This window comes from Corvus kubaryi, unplaced genomic scaffold, assembly GCF_017639235.1.
Source record: "Corvus kubaryi isolate FWS band 111438036 unplaced genomic scaffold, C.kubaryi_AGA036_p1.0 37260, whole genome shotgun sequence".
Taxonomy (NCBI): Eukaryota; Metazoa; Chordata; class Aves; order Passeriformes; family Corvidae; genus Corvus; species Corvus kubaryi.
The window spans coordinates 5766049-5788529 of record NW_024581077.1 but is presented as its reverse complement, the minus strand read 5'-3'; the positions used below and the strand labels follow the sequence as shown (position 1 = coordinate 5788529).

Genomic DNA, 22481 nt, shown 5'->3' with positions numbered 1-22481 from the left:
ATGCATCCCCTCCCAGTGCCCGGGTTTGTGCAGTGACTCCTACCCAATGTGTTAGGCTCTATGTAGTTTGATCAAGAGTGCAGAGTGCCTCTGACAACCCACTGCAGATTCAGGTTCACAGGTAGAAGGAGACATGCAGCCTGTGATAACCAGCTCCAGCAGCAGGTTTATATACAGTCCTTTGTTAATACAATCTGGAGGGATTGATTATTTCTGCAAGTACAGCCTGCTTTGAAATGCAACTAGCAGGACTGAAATGATTTACATCCTTTCCACACAGATACCAGGGTGAAGGGTAAGAGATAATCATATCACAGTCTGATCCTCACCCATCCAGTAATGGCCCTCTGGCCTTGTCCAATAAAAGCAAGAACCACTTTTTTACTAGAAAGAAAAAGGAGTGGAAGTTTTGGACAGAATTACCTGGAAAAGGCTCATCTGAGCATACAAGTTGCCCTTCTGTGCCTAAGGATCTTCCTCCTTCCTCCTCCCTCTGACCACCTATCAGCAATGAGTGCCCCCAACTCCAACCTTAGCACATTGCACATGCACACTCCCATTGAGACCTAAATTCATCTTTGCAGCAAATAAATACTTCCTAAATATTCCCAAATATCTGTACCCCAGGACATACATTAGGTGCTCTTCCCCATATGGCCCTCAGTTACCTTGGCCTGAGTGTTTCTTGGCAGGACTGCATAACAGGTGCTAAAGGGACAGTCACCACCGGAGCACTCAGGTCCTGAATTTTTAGATGAAGAGGAACATGTCCCTCAAAATTCAACCAACATCCTTTCCTCTTTGCCACAGAAACACCACTGCAGGAGACAGAGCATGGCCAAGCCAAGTGCTAGTTGGTCTGCCATACTGAGCCAGCCACTTCCACTGCAGGTCCACGGCATGAAAGAAGTTTTTCTATATTGCAGTTTAAACTTTGAAATCTCTTGGTGTATGAATGGTAACGTGTTAAAATTATCTTCATGTTGTTTGATCCTGTGCCTTTTTGGGTCAGTACTACCACATTGCCATGCAGGTCACAATGCTGTTATTAATGTCAGATTTATAAGGACCATCAGTGGGTGAAGTGTCCTTAGAGAGGCTTTTTAAACAAACCTGACTTCAGTTTATGGAACCAGACCATCATTATGTCTCTCACCAACCAAAGAATGTGTGTTTACACAAGAGGAGGCCACGGGTCAGAGGCAGAGAGCAGAAGCACAGACAGTGCAAATCAATATTTTTAGATAGTTTACTGTTAAATAAACTGTAAGACCAGGCCCAGCTGGTTTGCATCAGCTTCACCCGTCTTAGTATCAATGGAAGAAGGAATGTTTACTTGTATCGCAGTTATGGATCTTGGCACAGTCATCTCGATAAACTGCTGCCTGGAAAACCTCACATCTTCTCTAATTAGCTACTCATTGAGAATGTGGAAGAGGTATACAGCTTCTTGGCTTACAAAAAAAGCAATTAAAGAGCAATTTAGACATCAGAGTAAGGTCAAATATTTAACTTCTCAGAGCCTTTGAGTAATCAGGGACTGCTGGGTGTCAAACAAGTCATGGGATTGGAACGACCTGATCAAGAAAACCAGTTCTTCTATCTCCTGATGCTCAACCTAGGGTCCTGCCCTCTGGATGCAGAGTCCCATTCCTCCTGTACACAGCAAAGGCCAAAAGGCAAAAAGCTTGTCAGCAGAGAAACAGAAACAGATGCCAGTCTGTTCACTAACTAATCTAGGCAATCTTTTCTTATTTTGCTGCAAGGTTGGCTGTAATGACGTGGTGGGGTGGAAGAGTTACCTTCGCTCTGCTGCAGAAGGCAAAAGGAGTCTGAGTCCAGTCACAAGAAATGTCAAACAGAATAAAGTTGCTCCTTGGCTTGGCAGTGACAGCATCAGGTTTTTCACCTGTTTCCTTGTGAGTCATGTCCAACTTTTGGACAAGCATTTCCTGTGTATCCAACACAGCCTGAGGTGGGAACTAATGAGAGGCCTGGTTTTGACATGTGTTGATGTACATAGTGCAGTTGCCTAGCACAGGTGCTGGCTTTCACATATTTCTGCTCAGTGGATTTGTAAGTCAACGGGGGCTCTGGCTCAGCAACCCTCACATGGAACTCTCCAATTTGGGCTCTGAATTCTGCCAATACTCTGCACAACTTTCATGAATACATTAAATACCTTTATATCATCTACCTTCTGTGAGAATTACGATAAGCCTTGTCTGATAACACAGCTAAAGAATTACAACAATTCCATTTTTTTTTAACCAGTGAAGATTACAATGAGGGGGTTTTTTAGCCTCTGAGCTGTCAGGCCTGCTTCCCCCCTTTTAAATTTCACATACTACTTTGTAAGGTTTAACCTTTCATTTACTTTTTTTCTCATTGAATTAGTCAAAATAGATATTTTTATTATTTACCAATTAAGGCACAGAAACTAAAAGGAGCAATCAAGTTACCTAAAGGCTAAAAAATATAAATATTTCATTTTCTTTGAAAAGCAAAAAAAAATTTTAAATGTCTTTTAAATCATTATGGTAAATTTTGATTCAAAAGCTCAATTCCACATCACTCCAATGGGCATTTGATTAAAATCTAATCTAGCAAGGATATATGTGTGATGGCTGCTTTTTTTACTGTTATTATTAAGAGAAAATATTAATACTATAGTAGAATATAAAATTCCTCATGGAAATTAGTATTATTACTACTCAACTCTGCTGCATTAAGCACTCTCCTTATCCATGTGTAAGAAGATATAGTATTATATATCTGTACAATATATTATATATATATTATACTATATATTATATATATTATACTATATATTATATGTAGTACTACATATTATATATAATAACCACATAGTTAAATTTAATAACCAAACTTTATTCCCCAGCCAACACCTTATTGACTGCTGCTCTGCTGTCTTTTTGTCATTACTGTCTTCCTTGTCTTTTCATTTTCCAGTTTTCCGTATATATTTTCAGGGCAGCATTCCCATACAGAGGACTTCATTCCTGAGGTCACTCCAACCAGCACAAGTTTGTCATGAGGATAAACTTTACCTCAAGTTTAAAATAAAGTAATACCATACTTCACTGCAAAATAAAAATATCACCCACTATCATTATCAGTAATGCATACTGCAGCCATTGGTTTATGCTGCTGAAGGGGTTTTGCAAGACTCTGGCTTTGTTTCCCTTTTTGATTCCCAGCTTGAATCCCAAAAAATCAAAAAGGAGTAACTGTATCTTGGACTGACTTGAGTGAGCTTGCTTACTGTTTTCACTTTCACTAGAAAAGCAGCCGCAAAGCTGAACAGGAAAGAAAAAAAAAACCAAACCACAGAACGGGATCAACTGAAACATTTTGCTTGGACAGATACATCATGTTTTCCTTTGTGGAGGTTGGATTTTTCCTTGGTTCTCTTGCATTTTTATTTCTTTAGGCCAACAGGCTTAAACCAACCATTTCTAACAAGCCACTGAAATATTTCACGCCAACGTTTTTCTAGTTTTCATTTTTTCTTCCCTGGGGAAGAGTGCTGCTAAAATACATGGATGTCACAACTCACTATACAACAAACAAACAAACAAATCTGAAATACTGTATGTTTGTATGGCCATTAACCATAAGATTAGAGCATATCATCAGCAAGGAATTGAGGCTCACACACACTCAGTACAACTTTGTTCTATCTGGCAGAGAAAGGATGAACTTACTGTAAGAATTGTCTTCTGACACTTCCTCTATACAGTCATTGTCAAGCTTTACTTTCTGTGACCTCTCTTATGGATTTTCCACTACAGCACGGCCTCCTGTGTCACGTCTAAAAGTTTAGTAAATATATATTTTTTTCTTTGCTACCTGTCGAAACCATGCATAAAATTCAGTCACAGTTGTCTCCAGCAAGAGAGCAGAGGATGTCACTAAAGAGAGTATGTCCCTTTGACTCTGCCCACATTCATGGCTTAAAAACTGCAACGATTTGGTTCATCTCAACTTAAGGTTCCTAGGCTGGCCAGCCCTTCTCAACCTGAGTATCTATAACCCTTCAATAACTCTCTCTTTGTTCTTCCAAGACATGGACAATGGTACCTTGCACTGTTCCTTACCCTTTTACTCAGAAACATACTGACCTAAACTTTCACAAAAGAAATAGATTTAGGTTCAAAACTTGCTCTGCAAAAAGAGGTGAGAAAGGGTTTCTGCTAACACAGGACCTTATCCCTTCCCTATTGACTGATCTCACAACCAGTTTAAAGGCTGTTTAGAAGGCAATGCTCTCTTTCCTCCCTTATTGAAGTTTTTCCCCTTTGCAGGCAAGAACGCCAGGCAGCCACGCTGCCAGCAAGAATGGGATCATCACCATGTAGCTGAGGTGTTAGGAGACTGATCTCTAGCCCTGATTCTTCATCTGAGGAAAGGTGTCTTTTCTGCACAGTGGAGCAATTTCAGCATAAGTGATAGAGAGAGATCCCATGCAGATAGGAAGGAAAATCATATTTTTGTCATCTCCAGTCTCTGTCCAAACTTGTCACCCTGGGCTGCTTTTTATTCCCCAGAGAGAAGCAGAGAATTTTAGGCATATATTATGTGTTTTTATTTTAGGTGTGTCTTTTGAAATGAAAAGTCTTTCAACCTGAATGTGCTTGTTTCTCTCCACTGACTAAAAAAACAGTCTGTGATGACTGTGTCAGCTGTGAATATTTACATTTGATCAGATGTACCTAATCCAGGCTGTGTTTCTGTCAACTTCCTTTCCAAAATAAACTTGCATTTTGTTAAGAAATCTCTTTCATACTATCTCAAAACAAAACCTTTATAAAACCCAGGGTGAAAAAAAAAATCAAATTAAATCCACCTGCTGTTAGACATTCATGTCCTAGAATAGACCCTGATATGTAACCACCACTGTTTGGGCAGCCAGAGGGAGAAACAGACTATAAACAAAACTGTAACAGATTTTATTGATTTTTCCCCATGCAAGCTAAGCCCCATGCAAAACCAAATCAAACACAGAATATCAATAACTAACAACAAGTCAAGTGCATTTTCAAATTAATTCCCTCTCCATGGTCTAAGGCATTCCTGCAATAAGTCAGATTAAGATAGATCCCTGCAAGTTATGATTTGAAGTGGATTATGTCCATTTAAGGATTCATTTCAATGGGTTTTCATTATGATGACCTTGACAGAATAAAGGAATTTACATTATCCAAAAGCTGTTAACCACGTACAGCTCTCTATTGCCTGTGCATTATAAAGGTAAAATGCTTTCCCCCACAGAAAAGGAGCTACTCTGGGCTTGTACTCTGGCTCCAACATCTAAACTTTTCTCCCTGAGCTTTGTATACACTTTTCCAGCTTACTGAGCTATGGTACTGCACCACATCAGAACTCTGGCTCTAAGAGTTGACTCACAATTAGGGTTTAACCAAGCAAGATTTGGCAAAAATTGAGGGTGGGTCAGAGATATACAAGGAGACACTTACCGTGAACATGCATAGGGTAGGATTTATCTCTCATTAAACTTCAGATATTGAGTACACCTTCACATGAGCTAGCCATGCACAAATCCTCTGATTGTTGATCTACTACTAGCTCCTTGCAGCTGGGATGAACCCCAGCCTGGGAGCGCATCTTAGCATAGAGCCAGGCTAATGCAGCTCATGAGTCGCTGCATCGTGACTGTTTTGTTCTTCTAATATATCCTCTCTGCGCACGAAGTTGCTTGAGGTGACTTCTTTGTCATGAACTGGCTTGCTGAAGAATGCCTGACACTGAATAGCTCAAGTTGCTATAACGACACAGTCTTGATCTATGAAGTACAGATCCCTCCAAAACTGTGTGGATGGAAAACTTCAGAAGTATTTCATTACAGTCCCAGACTCTGAATACTCTGGGCTGCTTAGGCATCTTGCATTTTAAATTCCCTGGATTTTTTCTTACAAATAAACATCGTAAAGGAAGGACAATTCAATTTACATTTGGTGAGGTTCAAAAGTCACTGTAATTGAATAATAATTTGCCGTGAAGTATGGATGTGAGTCCTCATGCTTGCCTCTTGACCTGAAAGGATACGGATAGTGAAAATGTCTAGCAGATAATTACTGTGAGGCTAACCCTGAGGCCTGGCTATTATTCACAGGTCAATCTCTCTAAGATAATTCCCAGGATAATATTACTGAAGAAAACACTCCACCTGCATAATGCAACACCTGCCTCTGTTATGAGATGGGGGATGGAGGTAGGGAGTTGAGCTTTACCTGTTTTTCAGTCTCTTCATTAAGGTTTCCTGTAGGGCAGGGGATGAAAGCAGAGAAAGGGGGGAGTAAAGGAAAAATCACTTTTTAACAGTGAACCCGGTGATTTTATGCTCATTACTTGTCAGGGCTATGACCAATCACAGAGTGTGTACAGATGAGGAAGACACAAATTCTCAAATTGTGCAACAGGATGAAGTGTTGCTGTTGGAGAATGGAAGGGGACTGGTTTCAATACACAAAGTATTTGCTAGCCCAAAAATACTAAGAAATGGGCCTTAAAAGAGCATATAATCTTTTCTGGGCATAGGATTATGCACATCTTGCACCATTAGTAGGAACTCAGCTTTTTAATCTTGACAACACTGTAAAGAGATTGGTGTGCTTCTATTTTGACTGCCAGCAAACCACTTCTCTTTGTGAATTCTACTGCAGATGACCAAGATGAAAAATAAACATGTTGAAAAGTGATTTCATAAGATCACTTAAAATCATTGTTAGGTCTTTTTGTCAATATATTTCCAGGACTAAAGGGGGAGAAGTTGTAGAATCGTAGAATCATTTAGGTTTGGAAAGATGATTGAGTCCAACCATTAACCCAGCACTGCCAAGTCCCCGAAAACCCTGTCCCCAAGCACTACATCAACAAGTGGTCTGTGTTACAGCACATATCTACAGTCAGGTATGTACCATATTTCAGCCAAGGTCAGGATTCTCCCTGGACTTCTACAGCACTGCAAGGTACATGAGCATGGGACCGATCAGCTCATAATCATGAATGGGGGTGAGCCTAACCTCCTTTATTCCCCTCACAGAAACCTAGGGCCATAAAAGATCTCTAGAGGTCATCTAGTTCATCCCCTTGCCCCGAGGCAGGCTTAACTACAGGGAGGTCATGCCTGACAGATGTTTGTTTAACTTGCTCTCAGAATGATGGAAACTCCACAATCACTGCAGATAATCTGTGCTTGGTCTTAAGTGTCCTCATCCTCATCACTAAAAATCTTCCCTTCCCAGTGTTAAAAATCCATCCTTGCTGTTGGAAGACAAGACGAAGGAAAGATCAGCAGCAGGAAAACGTACAAGCAGGGAAAAAAATTAAGATTTAAGGGAGAGAAAGGGGAATAAAAGAAAAAACCTACAGGGGTCCGTGGGTTGATTTGCAATAGTCCAAAATTTTGCAACTGTGAAAGCAGTGCTGAAGGGGAAGTCTAGTGGTCCCAGTGCCAGCAGTAAGAATAATAATTGTGCATCTGGTCAAAGGACAATGGTACAGTAAGGTTACATGATTAGTCTGATCAGCAACATAGAGAAGTGATGGGAAAAGGTAGGCAAGGGTCTTAATTAATGCAACTTAAAATGCTATTAATAATGTATGATTAACTACTTAAATATTAATAACTTTCATTGCTTTCTTTTACTTTGCCATACTGCATAGCAGGCAAAACCATCCTCTCTGCCTATAATAGTATATATGTAAAAGTTGCTGGTAGATTTATCAACTCTGTATTGAGACACATGAGTCCTGATGTTCAGATTTTAATTTTTACAGATCTCTTTAATTCCACTTGTGTTAATTATGTCTTTCAGCACTTTAGCTGAAAGAACTGGAAGTATCGTAACTACTTACTATACTCATTATAGTTTTTGTATTGTTTCTTGTTTTGCTTCCAATATTTTTAGAAAATACAGATGAATAAACTGGTTTGTTCTAGAATAGCGACATAGCATGGAACCACTCCAAAAGATACGTTTTAAATTGGAAACACATGCAAAAGAGGAAACCAGCTATCAGTCTCGAGTTACTACTACTGTAACTGGAAACAACTTTACAACTACATTTGTATAATTCATATTATTTTGCCAACACTTTGAAGTTACACTTTCTTCCCTCATTTCTTAAGTCAGCAAGAAATGGTTATTAAAGGCACATTTTAAAAAAAATGAAACTGTCAAGATGTGGCTTTGAAATCTTTGAAAAGATGCCTGTAATGTATAATGTGCTATAAGCACATCTATTAAATCATGGCTCTTGTAGTTCTAACACAGAAATACCAGAAAAGAATTCTTTTCACATAGGATCAGTAGCTACACAATAATGGGAAACACTTGGACTGAAAGGTAAAAGTTGGCTAAAGTAAGCTCCTTCCCGTCTGCTTGCTATCAGTAGTTATAGGAGCAGAGCAGGTGACCCATAAATATGTATTTTTTAACTGACAGCCTTTTGTTTGGGACTCTGTGACAATGAAGGGTCTCGTTTTAATTTATAGATATTTTCCAGGAATTCAAAATTAAGTAACAGCTCTTAGTAAAGAAAAGAGGAGTGGTGGGAGAAACTGAAATTATTTTCCCATGTTAGAATTAAGAAAAAAGTTGAAAAAAATTAAGTCCTCAGGATGTGCCAGGCATTTGTCAGAAAATAGAAACAGCCTGAAATCAATAGAGGAGTTGATCAATTACCTTCCTCTGTCCCAAGTAAATGAAATGCTAAGAAAAGTGAAAGTACTGAAAAAGACATGAAGAGAAAAACTTTGGGTGCACAAATAAATCCAAGAGAAGAAGACAGACATCGAAGTACACTCTATTTAATACTGAAAGGCAGAAATCAAGGATTGAAAGGTAAAGCTGAACACATTCACACTAGGAAAAAGTGTGAATTAGATATTAACAGTGAATGCTCTTAATCACTTAAGCACAGTTGTGCGGTGGGATCTCAGTCTCTTAATGTGCTCAGGGCATCTTCAGAAGGTAAGAGTTGTCCACAGAAGTTGCTACGCTCCAGCTGGGAATGAATGAAATTCCATCACCTCCATTAAATGGGAGGTCAAGGTAGAAAAGCTAATGGTTTCTGTGACCTCAAAAATCTTTGAAATTATGAAACCATTAAATTAGGTTACTGATCTGTCTGGGTCATTTGGAGTTGTGGGGATTTTATACAGGCTTTTAATTTAATATATGACTTACTGTACTTGGGATAGATACAATAATTAACCTTCAGTTATTTTTCAAGACACAGCTTCTCTACAAACAATGGATTTTTGCCGATTGTAAGTGATGGTTGGCATTAAGCAACAACAGTTTGAAAAAGCCCCTTCAAAATCCCTTAAAGTCATTCTCTACACTGCATCCTCTTTTAAATATTTTGTCATCAAGAACATTAGTGAATTGCTAAAGCAATTAAATATTTGTTAATTAGCAATAAAGAAAAATCAACTTATGTAATTATAAGTGAATTAAAAACAATGGAATTAATTATTAATACTAAAGGTTGGCATTCTTCCCAGAGCTGTAAGTTTAATTTTACTTGTCTTTTTAAAGCTGAATTCCTTCTCTGCAATACATCCAGCAAAATTATTTGTGCTTGTTTGGTAACCAAGCATTTTGCAGATGAAGGAAATGTGGAACACTCCTGCAGCTATATGCCTGGTGCCCTAACCCAGTGAATACAGTGATTCAAATTTCTTTAACATTCAGGTTTTAGGACAGATGTTTCTTAACAACAAAGAAAAAAATAAGCTAAACCAAATTTTTAAGGAACCTCAGAGAGACTGAATATGAGATTATAAATAATCTACTGAAGCATTAGAGCAAACCTGTTGTAAATAAGCTTTTCCTCTTAAATAAAAGTAAGAGAAACCTGTGAAATTAAGACTTAGATACTGAGTTCTCCAGGGAAGTGGACACATCTCTAAGCCTTCCAGATTTTAAGAAGCATTTGGACAATGTTAAATCCATTGTGTGATTCTTAGGGTTTTCCTGTGCAGGACCAGTGTTTTAGTCCATCCCATCAAACAGCCTTTTAAGTCAAACATGGTCCTAATCACCCTAATTTTCATGATTGTCCAAGCCAGTTCCCCTTTGAGAATTGACTTGTCACTCTGAATTGAAGGAGTGATTAGAATAACAAGTATAGAGTCAGCTTGGTATTGCTCTATGACGGAGTAGCATCTGATTTGTCAATATTCCCTTCTTGTACTAGTCTGTTGCTCATTTTAGTACACATACGAAACAGAAGATTAGAGAAGACCAACAAAATTGCTCTTTCTTTGGAACAAAGCGTCATTACTATAAACCAAGAGTGCCTAGGCTGATGTGTGTGTCTCTGCAACTCAGCCATCAGCCTGAACAGCTTTCCCACAGTACTAATGGTACTTCCTCAGGGATCAGTTTCTATCACCAGTGCCTGTACTGCTTCCACACCTTCCTAAAGGAAGGTCTGTGGGCAATTGAAGGAGCAAAGTGTTGGCTCCAAGGAGTGGTGATTAGACAGTGACCAGGAGAAAAGGTTGAGGACATGAGCTGCCAGGCTTAACGCAGGTTTAATTCAAAAGGAGTCTGTCTCTCAAAAGGAGAAGGTGAAAGCAGGCGGTCCATTGCTTTATCTTGGTGTAATCTATGTACTCATTTATTGAAAAGCAGCTTATGAACATGGATAGAAATTCAGCTGCTCTTTTCCTTCAGCCTCCACAACCACGCTCTCACATTTCCTACCACGTCCTCACCATCTCTTCACTTCAGCACTGGTCTTGCTTTACTTGCTGTTTCCTTTGTTTGCCTTCACCCTTACCCGTTTTTCTGTGCTGTCCCTCCTGCTCAGATGCATTTTTCATCTTTTATTTTGCAAATTAAGCTCTCTCAGGTCTGCCTTCATTGTTTTTTGATGGCCAGCAGTGCGACGGATCTCATGCCTTTCACTCTGTTCCCTGCCTGTCAGCAGCACTAAGGTATGAAGCTTGATGAAATAAAACCAAACCTGCTGACAGGCCTGGCCAGGCAGTGGTTTGATACAATTAAAAACTTATTCAGATTCAGTTTTTGATGGTTTGCAACCAATCAAATCCCAATACCACTTTGTCCTTTACATAGTTATCTAGTGCTCTCCTTAACAACAGCAGAACAGGCATATGGCTCTATGTATTTCCATGGCAAAATATATATTGCCTTGCTAAAAGCATCTTAGTCTCTCTCTAGAGACCATGGTGCTCCAATGTGGCCCAAATATTCATCCTGAATCCTGAAAGAACTACCTTTTTTAATTTTTTTTTTTTTGAGAAACAATTATACAGCTCCGGTTTTAAATAATCATAAAATGGATGTGGAGCTAAAGCTGCCTGATGAGATGACAGAGCTGTGTCATACCATCATTGCCTTCTTTCCTGAACTGTGCAGAGCCACTATTTCAGGCTTTAAAAAGCCAAGATCATATTTCTTTACCTACATGCCTCAGTCAATTTTGAGGGCAGTTAGTTACCTGTATGGCTGCAGTTTCATGGAACTCAGTTTTCAAATAAAATAATTTGTAAGTGTCGTAACTCTCTGCATCTTATTTCCCTTAAAACAGGGGAAGAACAGTAGCAGTGGCATAAAGCATATTTGTGCTGGTAATCAACTATTCCCACTGGGAAGAGATGCTTGTCTTCACTTACAGTTGTATGATAGAAACACCACACCTATGGAGGGCAGAGAAGCCCTCAGTCAAAATGCACTAACCATGACTCTCACCTAGACTTCTCCCAGTCAAACCATGAAAGAATAGTCCATTTATTTTACAGTAAAGTCTGAAAATCAGCAGAAATTGGCAGGGTCACTTGAACATACAATGAACACGCACTCAATTCCATGCTGGTACTGAAAAGTTGAATGTGAGTGACGAGTGGAGGAAAAAAAACAGGTGTTCTAGTTCTCACTCTAAAGCCAAATAGTAGTTTCTCGGTATTTTGTTGCAATGTTTGACTCAAGCCAGACTTCTTCCCTTGGAAATTTCTGCCTTCTCGAGCATCTTGATCAAAACAGAGCAGACAATGTCCAGTTAACTAACCTTGCTGATACTTAAACTTGATGAAATTTTAAGTCTGTGTTCTTGATTTTTTTTTTATTTTTATTTTTCTGTATATGTTTTTAAAGACCTTCTGAAGCCTTCACATTTATTCACATGTCTACTCACGAACAAAGAAAAGAGAGAACACAAATCTCAGAACTTAAGAACCTCCCAGCAAAATATCTGTCCATGCTCTGTTATACAACTCTACACTGCAGTAGGAATATGCAGGTTTTATGTGTGCTGAACCCATCCGTCAGTCTGGCTCCCTGTACATCAATATCCCAGCAAAAAGTGTGCCATATATCACCACCAGATCCTGAAAAAAGACACCTGTTCAATATCAGTGTCCAATCTCCTGAGCTAAAAAACACATTCAGGGAGTTATTATTATTTCACAAGCGTTGTTTATTAATATGGTGGGCTGTAATGTTTGAATTTAAAATGAATCCTTCTACCTCATATGACTATTGATAGAAAATGGCATCATCGAGATACTATTGCACAGGTTGGAAAGACAATTGTTTCTCTGTGCATAATAATTCTTCTGCTAAAGATGCTCAGCAATCCTTTGACCTACTCATAATTTCACCTATTGTTACACAACCTGCGTGAAGTACTTAAGCTGGATCTTTATGAATTCCTGTTTAAGTTGTGTACTAATGGTTTGAAATAGCAACTAAAGCCAGGTGTGAAGTAGTGTGGGTTAATTGAGTATGATAAACCATAGAATCATAGAATGATATAGGTTGGGGAGGGACCTAAAGACCATCTAGTTCCAACACCCCTGCCATGGGCAGGGATACATTCCACTATACTAGGTTGTTCTAAGTCCTGTTCAACATAGCCTTGAACACTTCCAGGGATGGGGAAAAAAGTATAACAGGTACTAGATAAGTGCAGTACAACTGATTACATGAACATCAGCAAATGTAAAATAGCTTAATATTTCACTCCACAGTGAAATGGAAATGAATGGCAAAGTCATTAGGAAATATTACTACAGACCTTTATACATGTCCTAAACTTGATTTTTGAAAAGTACTGGGCATATAATTAAAACATTAAAAATTTCAGCTAAAACATTGGGAACTGCTAGAAATATCATCACTGTTTAACAGAAATGGAACATCAAATGTCCAAAGGTTAAGTATATCCTTATTCTGAGTCTGACTTCTCGTAAAGGCAAATTAATAGTCTGATGATTTTAGAGTTTGCAGTATCTTGCATCTATTTTTAAAACTTATTAGTAATAGGGTAAATATGATTAAAAAAACCACCCTGTCAATATACTCCAGGATCTGTTCTGCATATGCTTTTTGAAGCTTTTCTCATGTTCTTGCCCCTTGCGCCTATTAATATAGACTTTGCAATCTATCTTTATCAGCAAATAAATTCAAGGATTGAAAGAGAAAAGTTCCACAATATCCTAGTTAAGATACCAGCTTGTGATTTGTTTGTGTCCTTCCAGACAGATGTCAATTAAAAGGAAAAAAAAGGGTGAAAAGGGGGGAAAAAAGCAACAATAGCACAGGATTGATTGACAAGTGCTATCATACAAGATTTCCCTCAAATATTTTATGAAAGGGACACTGGATTTCATTAAATTCTGTTTTCAAAAGCCATCTCTACCGAAAAGAATGCATTCAGAGGAATTAACTGGTTTTGTCCTGCAGATCACGTACCAAATTGAGAGTTCACCTTCTTGTGGCAGAAGGCCTCCTTCCCACCTGCCCTATCTGCAGTAGGAAGATAAGAAGAAGGTGAAAAGGTCTTGCACCCTTATTATTTACAAAGGATAAAGGTATTTTTACAGGGCTGGGTGCATTTTTAAGAACCAACTTAAAATACATAATTGCTTTACCTGCTGATACACTGAGGATTGTGCTATCTAGCCACACAGGTGTTGCAAAAAAATACTCAGGAAACTGCTTTAAAGATCTATTTTGCAAGCTTCACAGTAATTCTTCTCCCTGTGAAAACCTCCTTAACTATTCTTATGACATGAAACTTCAAATCTTTCCTATCAGCTGAAGGCCACCAAAGTGCAGTGGAAGTTGACACAGCAGAAGATTGTGGCTCAGACAATCCTTTGCCACAAACACCCTTCACCCCATATTTGTGGATGTTTTACTAAAATATGGTGAACTAGGACTCATACAGCAGGTGTGAATGTCGAGAGGCAGGAGAAAACCTTTCAATGGGCATCTCACACAGCAATAGCAGCTGGAGCCACCTAAAATGGCACAGTTCAGATAGAGGGAGGAAAATACAGTGTGCAACAGAGCAGTGGCCAACAGAAGAACAGCTTGACTACCTAGATCCAACTTCAGGAAAACCTGAGAAAAATACACAATTTAGAAATCCTACTTTGTGAGGGTTGATGAGCCTGAAGTTGCTATTCTGGCTCAATGCAGAGTTACCCACGAGAACAGGATAGATATAATGGATATTATGGAGCCTTCTTTGCAAACCTCAGTCCTGATACACACACACACTGGTGACCTACAATCCTGCCTTCTTTTAGTGCAGAAACAAGGAGACAAGCAGAAAAACGTGCTTCCCCCCCCTCATGTCACAGGTAGGAAAAGGAAGCAAGGATAAAAGGATGGAACTGAGTGGAGATGAGAAAGCTGGGAGCAGATGGTAGGAGAATTCAAGAGTATGTAAGTGTTGTCTGTGTGACCTATCGGTTGGCTGGCTGTCTTGCTTCATGTTGAAGCAAATCACAGTGGTTTTTGGGAGGAAAATTTAAAAAAATGGGAGAAGCCAATTGACCCATATCTTGACTCCTCAGGCAGTTTGGATTTCTCTACTGTGTCCATCATATTTCTGTTATGAACAGCCTGAGTTGAGGACCCAGAAGGATTAACCTCCTTCTTAACAGGGATATTCTGAAGTGACTGATAACAGCTCCCTTCACTGTTCATGTACAGCAAGTGCAATGACATGAAGGGATCTTGCAAGGATGGGAAAGTCACCAGCCAGGAATCTCATCCCACTACTTTACATGAGTATCCCTAGTGCAGAAAAGACAGTGCTAAATCCCCACTATAAAAGTAATGACTTGGAGAAAGGGAATGTCAGCTAATGCTTAGCTGAAGCTAAAAATATGAGTGTCAGCAAATTCAGCTGACCTCTTCTCACACTGTTTCAAAGGGCTGTCAGAGAAGGTGGCCTTGTCCTTCCCTCTTTGAAACAGATAAACAGAAAAACACCCTGCGCCACTAAGACATCCAAAGCTACAGAGATGCCTTTGGATAATGAAAAAGATGATCTTTCCAGATTTTAATTTGAACTCTCAGCTTTGCTAGCGTCCCTTCCTAGAATCACAAAATAATTCAGATTTGACCAGCACTTCTGGAGATCTGTAGTCAAACCTCCATCTCCAAAGCAGGTCCAGATATATTAGGTGGTTCAAGATCTTGTCCCACTGTTTGAGAATCACCATGTGTAGACATTACCCAACTTTTCTGGTCAACCTATTCAAACATCTGATTACCTCCATGTAGAAAATTTTCAAAAACTTTGTTTGTCCTTTTTCCTTTTTTAACCACTTTTCACCTATTATACATTTTTTTTTCTCTCAGAGACTAAAGTCACTGATAGTGACTTCAAACCTGAAGCTACCACAGTGTCAGTCTTTAAATTACTTTATAAATATTCAATTTCTAAAGATGTTTTTGTTTCTAGGAGAGTTCTGTGCCTCACTTCACATACTGCAGTTCTCCCAACAGGTTTATGTCTGTGGTAAAAATTACTGTGCACATCAGCAAATATGCTTTCTCTTGTCCCACCTCTAAAAATAAAATCAGCTTTATCTGTCAGTTTTCTGGCATTCTACGCCTTTCCCAAATCCTGATAAATTATTGTGCAGCAATGCCAACCACTCATTATAGAAATGATCCATGTCTAATGAAACAGGTACTGTAATTCTATATTCCAGGGTACTGGAAATTAATTTGCATAGCGGAGGCTGCAAGGGTCTGCGTATATCGCCTATTCCTATCCTGGGCCCATTTTCTGGAAAGCATGCATCATTAAGGGAAAAAAATATATAATAAAACCATGCAACTGCTAAGGGGTATTTTTGTTCTATTTATCTCAATGTCCTTTATGAATGTCAGGCAATCCCATTAATTTCATTGTATAAATGGGTGGGATAGACTGATATAATCTATCAAACCCTTGCAAATCCAGAGTAGATGTAAGATTACCACAGCTCAGCCCTGTGTTCTCCACAGTAGGCTGCATCACTGCCCTTAACTTTTGACTGCAGAGCAGGACCCAAAACTGAAACGAGATCACAGAGAGAACAAACCATGTGGGGTACAATATGTGAAATAAGGGCATGGTCAGGTGACTATTTCTGATCATCTCCTGAGTCTCTCTTGCATAGCAATAGAGACGAACCCTGACATGCAACAACAAGTGCTTTATTTTGTAATGTATTAATTTGCAGTCTTGGTAACTTGAAGGACTGTCAGAAGTGTAAGAAGAAAATGTCAATTTCTTAGCAGAAACCCATAAAACCCATGCTAACTAGTTCCTTTGACTACCCCTTAACAAGAGGAACCACAGCACTTCCCATCAACTCAGGGAAGACATTCCTACCTAGACATATTCTATCTTCTCACCAAAATTCAGCTAGGTCAAGAGGCCCAAGAGCTTGAGAAGCCCCGAAAATAAAAATGATAAACTACTGCAGCTGTTTCTTGTCCCCATGAACCCCCCAACTTGTAGTAAAAGGTCTTTGAACCTCAGGGTTCAAAGGTTTGAGGACATGGCACCAGCAAAACAGTAGCCTTGATTCTGTAGATGCCTTACAGTGGTTCCCTGTGTGTTTATTATGGAAGCTCAACATGCCCAGTATGCAACCAAAGATTATTTTTCTTCCAAAGGCCAGACATGCACAGAATTCTGTTAATTACATGCACTGTAGAAATGTCAGCCTTTACCCCTCTGTACATACAGCATCCTTTGTCCTTCACATAATGATTTTAAAGTGCTCTGCAGATATCATTTGATAGAATAATAAGGTATTGTTATCGAATCTTTATGTCTCCTATTGTCCCAGGAGCACTGACCTTGCTTTCCCAATACAGAGGTCTGTCTGCCAGGCTAATCACACTGATATCTGAGTACCTCAGAAGAGAACCTTATGTGGCAACATTTCTGCAGGAACTCAAAGCTGGCCAGACATACTGATAAGATCCATGTATTACTCTTGTGCATTTCTGCAAGGTTATAAACCAATTCCAATTTCAAATGTAAATCCCCATCCTGGTGACATGTGGAGAGATGCATGATTCAAGTAACTCAAATTGTCCCCAGCTGTCAGGGTTCCCTATTCAGGTAGCAATGGATGCGATTTCCAAGCAGATAGCAACCACAGGGAACTAAGATGAATGAATCCCCCACCCACTCTTTTCCAGCAGATATGTGGTACTGATAAATGTCCTTGAACTACTGAGTTACAATGGGAATAACCTTTCATTTATGTCCTTCACTTTTATTTGCCAGGACAATGCATTCATGCTGTATCTTTTAGCCATGGACAACCAGATATTAGCACACCTCCCCGTAAGTTGTTTTTTTCCCCTTGATTTGATATGTTGTATAGGCATATCCATAAATATCCACGCACACAGCAGGGTATATGCAATACATCTGACAGGGCATGGTTACCCCTTGCACAATACCACTTTTTAATATAACCTTGGCTTGTTTCCATAGCTGTCAAAAAGTCTAGGTTAGGTTGATAGGTCTCTTAAAATGTACAATTTGTGGCAATCGAGTTTTTTATTCTTCCTTTTAAGAAAGTCTTGATACTTGTGAGGGCTTTTTCTTTCAGGAATAAGATATTTTGGTAGTTGCTGAACAAATTATGATACAAAAGCTCCTATCTGGAGATATGCAGATACTTCATGACAGCATCAGCACCCTTTACATATCTGCATAGCTTCAAAAATGTCCAACAGTTTCACTTTTCCACTCAGAAGCTTTTTATTTATTTTCTTTTATTTTATTTTCTGAAAAGAAATCCCAGAGCTCTACTATTGCCTCGCCACTTTTTATTTGTCCTGAAAAACCTTATTTTCTCCCTCTAATACAGTGAAGATGCCTAGGCTACGGTTTGTTTTATTGCAGTACCTCTGGGAATCTCCAGATGAACAAGCCTTGATATAATGGCACTGCTGTTACACCAATCTCTACCAAATCAGCCAGCTACAGTCAGGAATCTAAATATTCCTTAAGATACACTTATTTTAATTCAGACATATCATGAACAATCTGCCTGTCACAGGTACAATGTGTATTTTCAAGAACTTGCCCAAAGCTGCAGGAATTCAGGGTAGTCTCATTACTATATAAACAAAATAATCTGAAATATGTTTTATAACCTGGACCGGGAGAAGAAAACATATACAAGCAAATGCTTATTGCTTAAAACCAAAGTAGAATTAGTACATTCTTGAAACATAAAGCTATACTTTGAACCCTAAGTAAAAACATTCTCCTGTGACTAATTTCAAAACCAGAAATGTCATACGACTCAGCCTCATCCTTACAAGTCCATTACAGATCCTGTTTGGTTTCTGTACTTTGAAGTATAGTGTTCCTGGCTTCAAGTTGGAGAAATAAACTCACCTGTGTTTCTAAGTCTTTGTCTATGGCTAGTTAAAGTCTTGGTGCATGTAGAACTGTAGGAACATTTCAAATTTCTTTTGTTCTCTTTGCAATACCTTGGGATGGACACTCATTTGTAAAACTGAGGTAAAGCATTCTGCAGCTGACAAGTTCTATTTATTAACTGTTGCACACAAATATTTTTTATAGGGGATAACAAAGTTCTAAAAGCCATCTTATGCAGCATCATTAGATGAGTCAGAAGTAGTATATCCACATGATATTTTGGTTGCTCTCATTCAGCAAAAGTGGTGGCAGACAAGATAAAGCTGGAAGTCAATATACAGTTTATTTGGTGGGAAATAAAGAAGTGTTATCTTTACTGGGAGTGTGCAGGAGTAAATAGCTGAGTGTTGGTAGGTATTTGGTGAGTTGGAAATGCTGGTAAAACACAGGCAATGGAGGTTCTGTGGTAAGGAATAATAATGCTAAGTAGCATATGAGCTGCCATGAAATTATATTTAGGTTATTTCTGATACTTTAAATAAACTTCTAGACCAGAGCATTAACATTGACAATAGCATTTATTCAAGCTTCAGGAACCTGGGATCATTTCTCATCTTGATTCAATCACTTTGGTTAAACCTCTTGTTAACAACACAGAAAAAAAAATGGATTTTCCAAGTGATCACTATTTATTAGGCAATAAATTTAAAATGACATTGCAAATATAATTTCATGGGTTTTGCTCTTCTCATTTCTTTAAAAAAAAAACAAGGATGGAGACAAATAACGGTGCTTAAAATATCATGAGGAAAATCTTGATTTATCAACTTCACTTAAATATAAACACACATCAAAAAAAATTATAGATGTCTAAATACCAGACCCATGACAGATTAAGAGTTTTACTTCTTTGACTCATCTTTACCAATAAATCTAAAAAACAATTATAGTGTACTTACATATTTCAGATCCTCATCTGTCTAAGAATAGAAAGCACTGAAGTCATGTGTCAGAATAACTCGGGTGGCCTCTTCTCAATTCCCTTTTTGTGTTCACCATCCACAAAAATCAGTGCGCCACTGCAATGGTCCAGCCATTCTCACTACAGAAAAGGAGCCAGGTGTTGAGTGTCAGACAGGATGGGCATGGATTTGAAAAGGTTGTTTGCATGGCAGCTGTCAGAATTCTAAGACCCAGATTCCCTCCATCTACCAGGGTACCTCCATCAGAAGCCAGGCTACCGTCACATCAGACAGTGTTTGGTACCTGTCTTTTATGCCTGTATTGATATGGAGGAATGGATATCTACCTCTGTATCTACAGGACAGCCACATCCACGCTGCCTTTCCACGCTTTGATTTCCCCAGGAACAGAGTTACGGCATGTTCCAGGCTTGCTCCTACCCAGGATATACACAGCGTGCCACTACCCACTGGTGGCTTCATGCATTAGATGTGGTCTCAAAGGCTGGATAAGGAGTACATCAAATGTGAGGTGCTTCAAGCTGAATGGAATGAAACTGAACCTAAATTAATATGCACACATGCTTAAACCTGGGACAAACCTTCTAACTACATTTTTTTGTTTGTTTTCTGTCTATATTCTATGCTTCATGTTGGTAATAAAGCATATTTACTTATTTTAAAATATCACTAAAATATTATAGGTTTTACAGACTTATATTGGTTTTTTTGAAGAAATTTAGGAGAGACACTCCTGTGTTTGACACCTGGATGAGTCCAATTGTTTCCACATACATCAACAAAATTACCACCTCAGTTCTGTACTGCGTATTGTTCAGACACCGTAACTTAGTAACGTCCTGGGCACCTTTTTTAGCGGCTCTATATTTAATGGGCACTTGAAGACAACTCTTGGTTTTAGAGGTACTTGAATGTCTATTTACCATGAGACACACTGGGCAATGTCACTTGGTTTAGTGACAACACTCACTAACATAACGTGTGGCACAGCAGAGAAAATGAGCCAGTATATGATGTAGCTAAGAGCCAACAGCTTCTGATAGCTCACAATTAGCATGTCCCTCAGTGTTATGAAAAAATAGCTTGAAAAGTTGTGATTGCAGATGCAAGATGCAGCCCAGCTCAGCTGTCCACATAGAACTGTCCAGTGCAACTAGAGATGTCCTTGGTACTCTGATTGTCCTTCAGCTGCTGTCCAGAAAGACATGGGTTTCCTGCAAATCCTGCATCTTCTCTGCCAGTCTCTTAAATAGGCTTGGGCATCTAAAATGGCTCTGGGCATTCCAAATGTCTCTAAATTTACTACAAAACTAAACTTTGTATGAAATTACAAGTTATGCATTGATAACAGGACTCTGTGATCCCCACCTCACTGTTGCTACTCTGCATATACAGCACCAGCACGTCACCCCTTTCCACAAGTACTGCTTCAGGGAATGGGCTGCAAACAAGATGCCAACAATTTTGTGTTGTATGCTACTTATGCACATGTATGCACACTATATCAGGGCTCACACTTTTGATTCTTTAATTAATAATGCCTTTCTGTAAAAATTAAAGCAATGGGAATTCCAAAAACGTCATTATGTTTTGATTGTTAGGAGCTGTCATAAATGTATTCCAGTAGAGATAATGCTGTAAATGTTGATCATGTTACAAGTTGGCCCACCTACTGTCACTTCAGGAAGCAGAGGCTTAAATATAAACCCACTATTTTTAACTGAGTTAATATTGGAACTGAAGGAGGAAACATTCAGCTGGGGTAAATAGTAGCCTGGCTGATGTAAGTAGCACTATGCTGATTTACATAGTGAAGCAACTATCAGAAACAGTAAATCTTTTCTCCACCAAGAGCTCCACAAGTGCATTTATAATATTATTTCAGTAAGGAAAAGAAAAATGACACCAGATAGTTGAGATTATTCAAAGGTATCTCATAATTCCTGACAAACTTCTATGGGCAAATAAATGCAAATGTGGAGCATGTGTCCTAGCCCAGTAAACTGCTTCAAATCCCTGAGCTAAAATATGCATGTTAAATAACAACGTGTTTTGTTTACAATGAGCAGTATATTCCAGACATAATTAAAATACAGAAAATTGTTACTGGATACCTCTTGATGATAAAAAAGACCCAAACAACCCTCCCCCAAACCTCCAAGGTATTAAATAAAAGTGGTTTTTATACTATAAGCATTCATTTACACTTTCTTCTTGAAGTTATAGTTCCTAAAGTACTGTAAGTTAGATTATTATTAAAAATTAGAGCAAGACCATCAGATTTTATTACTAAATTGGAAATAGGAATTCTGGATTTGGATGAAAAATAAAAAGAACAAAAATGCTCTAATACTTAAAACTCACAATTTTAAATACGTTAATTTATCTTGATTTAATAAATATTCTAATGTTGGGCATTCTTTTTGGGTGTCCTCAATAGTACTTGGCCTTTTTAATACAATAAAAACAAAAGCAGAAAAGTCTGAGAAGTTTAACCCAAGAGGAACCTTACTTCTCCAAAAATCCAACTAAAGGAGCCAAAGCTCTGTTTTCTTTTTAAATTACTTTCTCTCTCCTTAGCTGAGGTGTTTAAAGACTCCATAATGAAGCATAGCACAGAGTACAGTGCAGGAGGACTGAGACTATGGGCTTCAGGAGATTAATGGCTGCAGAGCGGCTCGCTTTTTGTTACATTAACCTGCCCAGAAAAGCAATTCCCTCCACAGTCCCCATGCCCAATCCCCATAAGTGGAGACATATGGCAGTTTTGTG

The 22481-nt window shown here is 38.7% G+C and overlaps 1 protein-coding gene across 12 annotated transcripts in view; it reads right to left on the bottom strand.

The window, feature by feature from the left end:
* TENM4 (teneurin transmembrane protein 4) overlaps window positions 1-22481 on the bottom strand; it is a 928417-nt gene that overhangs the window by 483302 nt on the left and 422634 nt on the right. For 11 of the 12 annotated variants that reach the window (XM_042024146.1, XM_042024143.1, XM_042024148.1 and 8 more), the window contains one exon: window positions 19686-19828. The exons of the other annotated variant lie outside the window; for it this stretch is intronic. The gene's annotated coding sequence lies outside the window, so the exon portion shown is untranslated. The remainder of the gene's footprint in view (window positions 1-19685; window positions 19829-22481) is intronic. 12 annotated transcript variants of the gene reach the window in all.